The sequence below is a fragment of the Physella acuta genome, unplaced genomic scaffold (genome assembly GCF_028476545.2).
Source record: "Physella acuta isolate Inbredline_101_S28 unplaced genomic scaffold, ASM2847654v3 ptg000521l, whole genome shotgun sequence".
NCBI lineage: Eukaryota > Metazoa > Mollusca > Gastropoda > Physidae > Physella > Physella acuta.
In genome coordinates, this window is record NW_026732040.1 from 299,706 (window position 1) to 307,869 (window position 8,164).

Genomic DNA, 8,164 nt, shown 5'->3' on the forward strand with positions numbered 1-8,164 from the left:
ACAAGTAATTAGTTAGGTAGCTATTATAATAACATCGCTTTTTGTTTTCTTGTAATCTTGTCGTCTGTTAAACTAACTCTATAACTTGTCAGATAGAATCCACGGTCAGGCTGAAATGCCTGGAGGAAACTCTGACAGTGATGTAGATGTTTCAATCATTTCGTTCTTGTGTGTACATTTTAATAGTTGTGTGTGGGATTATTTGATCCTTTAATTGCTTCCGCCCTTGAACCTCCGCGTGTATAAGATTTCAAGCTATCTTCTATAATATAAGCGGGCTGTGTCTGTCCTTCTGTCATCGCTATAGATTTTTTTATTTATATCAACTGATATATAGTATTCGTTCATTTTCCCTGAAGCTACAGGTTAAGCTTATGTTGATGTTCGAATATATCTGCTAGGTATGATAACCTCTCCAACCACTCTATGTCGTTTTAAGTTTATGTCTAGTTTCCTTTGCACTTCCAAGAACAATTTGATTTCAGATTTCAATTCAAAAACACGATTCACAATATTTCTATTGACAGCCAGCGTAATGTACTATAGAAAAGCAGATCCTCGTGATCTTTATTAAAAGCCAATGGCTAAAATTATTTTGTTCCATACAGTATATTGAAATGGGTTTCAATTAATACCATATTCGTAAGTTGTCTAATATTAAATTGGGGTATGATGAGGGTATAATTAGCTGCAATATATTTATGTATGTTTCATATTAAATGTTGATGTTGTGTTATATTAATCAGGCTGTTAGCGCAAGCTGTATATACGTGTCGATAACCAATGGTATGGATATAGAGTGCTGCTGTATAAATTTGCTTTTTTTATCTTTATAGGCTGTCATTGCGATATATGTATAGTGCTGTCTATGGTATAGATGAAATTTGTTGGTGTATACATGAGTGTGCTTTTGTTTTTACTTTCATGTCTACGAATATTTTGCAAAAGGCCATTAACACTCATTAACCTATCTGAACTACTGTATCGTTTCAGTGGCTATGTATAAGGTCAAATGGTTAGAGTGGCTAAATTTAAACACGTGTTTCTTCCACTGCAACCAGACAAATCATGTAGCTTTTAGATAACCTGGTCAATGTCATTAGCGCTTATTATAAATACAACTGTATGTACAAGACAGTAAATTAACTTAAGCAAACGTAAAGTAAAATGTGTTGTGAATCAGCCGACTTAGTAAAGTAAACATAATGTAAGAACACGCGTACATGCAAGTATATAAGTTAGACATACGTTCACATACTTCTGTTTTGATTGTTTTAACATCAAAATATGAATAAAACTAGAAAATAAAATTTAAATTTAAAAATAAAATAAAACATAAATACAAAATAAAGATATAAAGGTGGTGAGTCTCATATGTTGGGCACACCAACACCAACACCAACACTTACATATAACAGTCTCATATGTTAGGTACACCAACACCAACACTCACATATAACAGTCTCATATGTTGGGCACCCCAACACTCACATATAACAGTCTCATATGTTGGGCACACCAACACAAACATATAACAGTCTTATATGTTGGGCACACCAACACTCACATATAACAGTCTCATATATTGGGCACACCAACACCAACACTCACATATAACATTCTCATATGTTGGGCACACCAACACCAACACTTACATATCGGCAAAAAAAAACCCCACTAATGCACTTACGCACATAACATGATGCTGTAATTTGATTTAATTGAAAAAAAACAACTTTTTTTTTGAAATCCCGAACAGGCCAGCAATGAGTATCTTATGTTCGTATTTTGTGTTTGTATATATATATATATATATATATATATATATATATATATATATATATATATATATATATATATATATATATATATATATATATATATATATATATATATATACATACATATATATATATATATATATATATATATATATATATATATATATATATATATATATATATATATATATATATATATATATATATATATGTCTTAATTATAAGATCATCTGGCTAGGGACGACCGGCAAAAGTCCGAATTAGAAGATCATGAGAAGATTTTGGTTTTTTTTTTATGCCGTAAGGATCATGAAATTAAGTCTTTATTGATTATTATTTAAAGTAAATGACAGAAACATTCACATTTTTATTGTACTATAGTCTCAATCAATCAATATTATCATTAGTTACAACAAGTTGAACTTTTATGGCATTTAGAATTACATAGCAGCTTGTTATTTTTACATTTGCAGCGATTTGTTGTGCATTTAGTTGTGCAATTGCAGCGAGTGTAGCCTTGGCCCCCAGTCAATGATTGTGAAGATGCGATGGTTCGTAGTGAATTTTCCTCAGTGCCAACTGACGACAATAAGAGCAGTTTTTCGAGAGGAATTGAAAACTCACTTCTAGCATACATTTGTTTTAGAACACCATGTTCCGTTCCTAATTTTTAGAAACCGCCCTCGACGCTCATGACAACTGCAATCACGCTTCGGGGATAACCGCGACCTCTGTCAACATCTGGAACACGGATGCGTACATTGTCACCCACTTCAGGTTGTTTAAATTTTGTATTTGATGTTTTAAGCATCTTAGCACCTTGAGTTTGCAAGCCAGTATGAGCTGCTGACCTGTGTTCCATGATGTCTTATTTGTTGTGACACAATCTGCAGGTAATGATCCCTCCGTACCCTTCGTCTGCTTCATTGATTTTGTTCTTTGATGATTGTCTCACCTCGTCATCATGGAGGAGGCTGTCACATACAGTTGTAGCCCAAATATGGAAACTAACATGGATTTACATTGTTTTCTTTTGACAGCCATCTGCTATGTCTGTCTCTTGGTCTGACGGCCCTTTTGATCCATGTCGCCTTGCTATACAAACAAGAGCTAAACAACACGTTTCTCATGATGAAACCGCACCCAGAATAATGAAAACACGATCACAACTTAGTCTAGATAGAACATTGGCCAGTACATCCCGGCCAGTGCGCGCATTGGCCGGCCAATGTACAAAATACGCTGTCAAGTTTAAGCGCTTCGGACTTTGGCCAGTACGTCCCGGCCAGTGCGCGCATTGGCCGGCCAATGTACAAAATACGATCTTAGTGCTAAGTTCTTCGGGCTTTGACCGTAACATATGTATATATATATATATATGTATATACATATATATGACTATATATATATATACATATTATTCATATATAGGCCTATATATATATATATATATATATATATATATATATATATATATATATATACATATATATATATATATATATATATATATATATATATATATATATATATATATATATATGGTGACCCGTCAAAAGAGCGCACGACAAAAGAGCGCCGACATAAGAGCGCCGACATAAGAGCGCATCAATTTGCCGACAAAAGAGCGCCGACATAAGAGCGCAAACTAAAAATCGAAAAATCATATTTAATAAATAGGAACAAGAAAATTAACTCAGATCAGACGTCATCGTTTGAAGCTAACTCTTTATTGTTTCATTAAAAAACTAATTGTTCAGTTTCTTTAACTAAAAGACTGATATAATCAACATGAAGTCGAATTATTCAAAACGCAACGTAGTAACACATACAAAGATTTTAGGCCTTTGTTAGGCCTAAAGTGAGAATATAAACTGAAATGAAATGTAACAAAATGAAAATAGGTTCAGATTAATAAAATGTTTCTTTATAGTTGCATTTATAAAGCTAAGTTGTGGGCTATACCCCGTAGGTAGTCCATCATTGAATCATTAGCATAGGTTGAAGCAATTGTCTGCAATCTTCGGTTCAGCTGAACATATTTGTTCTTTTCGTATAGCCGAAACGACTTTCGCTGCTTCGTTTTTAGCCGGATCAGGAGCGTGATTGTGTTCCGATGATGACAGAACAACATCGTTCATCATTTTCATCCGTCCTCGAAAGCCATCTTTCTTGCAGCTTCTCCAGGTCGTACTTCCATCAGCATTTGCTTTGTCCTTTCGATATCTGTAGCCTTCGACCAAAATAATTACCTTCCCTTTCTGTGATTCGATCTTCTCCATGTTAATTGGGCTAGAAATATTTTCAAACTGCATTTATACCATATCAACCACAATATATAAATAAACACATCGTACCGACGATTGTTTAATGCCATATTTGTTTAGCTTACAACATGTGTTTTATAATTGACTGTGCTCTTTTGTCGGCGCTCTCATGTCGGCGCTCTTTTGTCGTGCGCTCTTTTGACGGGGTGCCATATATATATATATATATATATATATATATATATATATATATATATATATATATATATATATATATATATATATATATATATATATATGTGTGTGTGTGTGTGGGGGGGGGGGGGGGCGGGGCAAACAATTTGATTTGCGGGTGACCCTTTTTTTCTAGTTCCGCCACTGGTCACATTCGTCAAATATATGTGCCTCAACTCGCGATATTTCTTTTAGAACTGTGTACTGGTGAAGTGTAACTTGCATGCTTTTCTTAACCTCCAACTCTTGCAACTTGTTCTTGAGTTCTGTAATTTACAACCCGACAAATATTTGGTTTTCAAATCCAGCGATTGCATTTGAAGCGAACCAACATCAATTCCAAATGGTTCAATGCTGATCTCATTTGTTTTTGTGTTGAGATGATTTACTATGAACGCCATCTGTTTTCAAATGGTCAAATCTCTCAGCGAAAACTTCCTTCTTTTTGGTGATATTAATGCTGAAGTGATTCATGTTAACAGTAGCTTTGGTTTCTTCACGATATTAGTTTTCAGATTTTGTCCGTGTCTTCAACAAAAACAAGTATTTTTTTTTTTCGAAACAATCCACGTTTTCCAGCAAATGATAGCCACCATTGTGTAGAATGTTTTCAATTTTGGATGGACACTTTAATAGGAAGTACATTGAAATAAGGAGTAACTAAATGTTCTAAAAGAATAGCGTGTATTGTTTATATCTATTATTATATCGTTCGTTATGATATGGTTGCAGAATAATATTTTATATGAGTTTAGAAAATAAGTAATATTATTATTAATATTTGCGTATGGGAACTCGAGAGCCGCATCTTGGCATCAGAGGAGCCGCATGCTGCCGACTCCTGACATATTCTCATAATAAGTACTTTTGTTCCTTTATAAAGTTTATATGGGATGCAGAAATATCCAAGAACGGAAAAGCATAGCATATTGTGGTTAGGCAAATTTTAACACTTCTTAAATTATAATTCTTAAAATAAAGCCAATGTATCCTTATTTCTAAGTGAAAGTATGGTATAAGTTGTATTTTCTTTTTATCACTAACTATTACACAATTATTTGCTTAATGAATAATTGCATACATGGTATTAGTAAATGAGTAAAAGAAATGGTGTATTTTTTAAAGAGTTGTTCGATTTGTTTTTCTTTTGAGTTATTATGTAAAGTTATTTCCCTTGCAGTTAAAAATTGTGTCCCTTCTGTAAAGGATACAGAATTATATTTTTTAAAAAATGGTCGTTTAGTCGTGCATCGTTTTCTCTTAATTAAAGAACTTTTTTTCAATAAAGTAAACGTTTATTCTGAGTGAAAACAGTATAAAAGGTAAAAGGTTGAAAAAATCGATATTACAGTATGATATTGTGATTTATATAAAATTATGTAGCCTAAAATTGTGAAACATAAAAAACCCACATCGTATTAAATTACTACTTTACAAATGAGGTCAATACAGTGTTTTAATTAGTATCCCCCCCCCCCCCATTTTTGAAGATAAAAGATTTTAGAAAAAAAAAACGCATAATTTACGTTTTACACATATTTCTTGCAAATTTGAAACCATATAAAGTTCACAAACGAATATCTTATTGTATTAAAGATTGTTGGTTTCAAATTTACTTTGACCATACATGGTAGCGTTACACGTTTGAAGTTGGGGGTGGGATTGATCGCACTAAAGCAAAACAAAATACAAAAAAAAAAAACATACACACATCAATTTTACTTGAAGTTCAAAATATATTCAACTAAAAGTAAAAACTTACGAAATGGGGGGTGTGTGTGTATGGGTGGGGAGGGGGGGATGATGACTTGCTTTATTAACATGTGTAAACATTACTTACAAGATAAATGTCCGTTGATGGAGAAACAAAACAATTGCTAGTTTAATAGTTTGTCTTTTCCCCTAAATCGAAACCTAAACCAAAATCACCACTTTAATTTCAAATTTAACCATGTGTGCACTAGTTGTTTTATTTACTACTTTACAGTAATTCACAATTTGTGAATTCGACACTACCAATGCGACGACTGAAAATATTTTGCTTTAAAACACTATCAGTAGCTCGTGAAGGACGAGTATCCCCACCCTCCCATTCCCTTGTAGTGAGAATTCAACTCACGATCCCTGATTTTCAAGACAGCGCTATAAGGTGTTAATTATTTATATTAAAACTGCTAACCCGACGATTAACGCAGTAATCGATTGTAATTAATTGGCAGCCCAGGTTTGTGATGGCAGATTGTGGAGGAGTTCGTGAGATTAACGGATGAAATTATAAAAATCACGACAGGGATAAAACGACACACATAGGACCTAAACACTTAAGTACAAATAAATATATACCCCCACACACACACACACATATATATATATATATATATATATATATATATATATATATATATATATATATATATATATATATATATATATATATATATATACCTAATCCTACATATTGAAAAAAAAATTAGTGGCTTTAACTAACTGGTAAATTTTGTAAATTGCATATTTTGGCTTTTCCGTCTCAAAGGGTTGTCGACCCCTGGTTTTCGCAGGAGAATTAGGCCTACTACAATAATAAACGACCCGTTTTCAAGTACGATATGTGCTTTTAAAACCTAGCGAAATGACTTTTAAAATAAATTTACAACAAAGAGTGTTAGCACTTTTGTTCTGTCTAACATTATGTTTTACTTCTTTTGTATACACAAATTTATAAAACTCAAGCGAATCTATTTCAGTAAACTTTCAACAAAAAAAAATTGAAAACAAGTAAAAACAAAACAAAATATTTTATAAATCACAATGTCCTACAGTAATATCAAGTTTTTCAAGCTTTATCTTATGTATTGTTTTCACTCAGAATAACCATTTACTTATTTTTTTTTAAAAGTTAAATGCTCATTAAGTAAGAATAAAACGATGCATAACTACACGAAAATCCCTTTATTTAAAATTAAATCTATATCTCTTACAGAAGGGACACAATTTTACAATGCAAGGGAAATAACTTAACAAAATAGCTCAATTAAATACGAATTTAACAAACCATAACAAAATTCACCATCTCTACTTACTGTTTTACTTATAAATGTATGCAAATTGCACAGTATGCAAACAACTTTGTACTAGTTATAGAAAAAAAAAATACAACTTGAACCATATTTTCACTTAGAATAGAGATACATTAGCTTTATTATAAGAACCATTATTTAAGAAGTATTAAAATTTACTTTAAGAATTGAGTTATTTTTAAAATTCTATTATTTCTGGATCCCTCACAAAAGGGACAAATCTGCACAGATCTTAGCCCAGCTGTCGGCAACTCTTTGATACAATTTACAAAATTTCCCAGTTTTTAAAGAGTCACAAATATTATATAACAATATTTTGGTATTTCATAAGGATTAGGTAAATAAATTTCATTTTTGATTTGAAATAAATAGCGTTAAATATGAACTAATCACTGCACTCCAATATTTATTCTAGCAGTCAGTTCATATTATATAGTGCGAGTATTGTAGGATACTCTGGAGTGCAGGTTAGTAGAGTTTAGTTCGGCAGAGTAACCACTGTTTTCTGCTCTATCTTATTAGTGGTTATTATGTAGAAAGGGGGGGGGAGGGGGGTTAATGAAGAAAATCAGAATAACTAAACTATAACAATATAACTACTTGTTACTGTGTGTTACAAACACGACTGATTGTATGAGACCGAACACGGGGAAAAAATTCAACGTAAAATATTGTGTGAATTATTTAATCAAGTAAACAGGATGTAGGAAAAAACATTAATGTCTATAAAAAAAAGTAAAAAATAAAAAAAAAAATAATAAAAAAATGTTGCAGACGTTCACAAAATAATAAAAGTCTGGGTCTC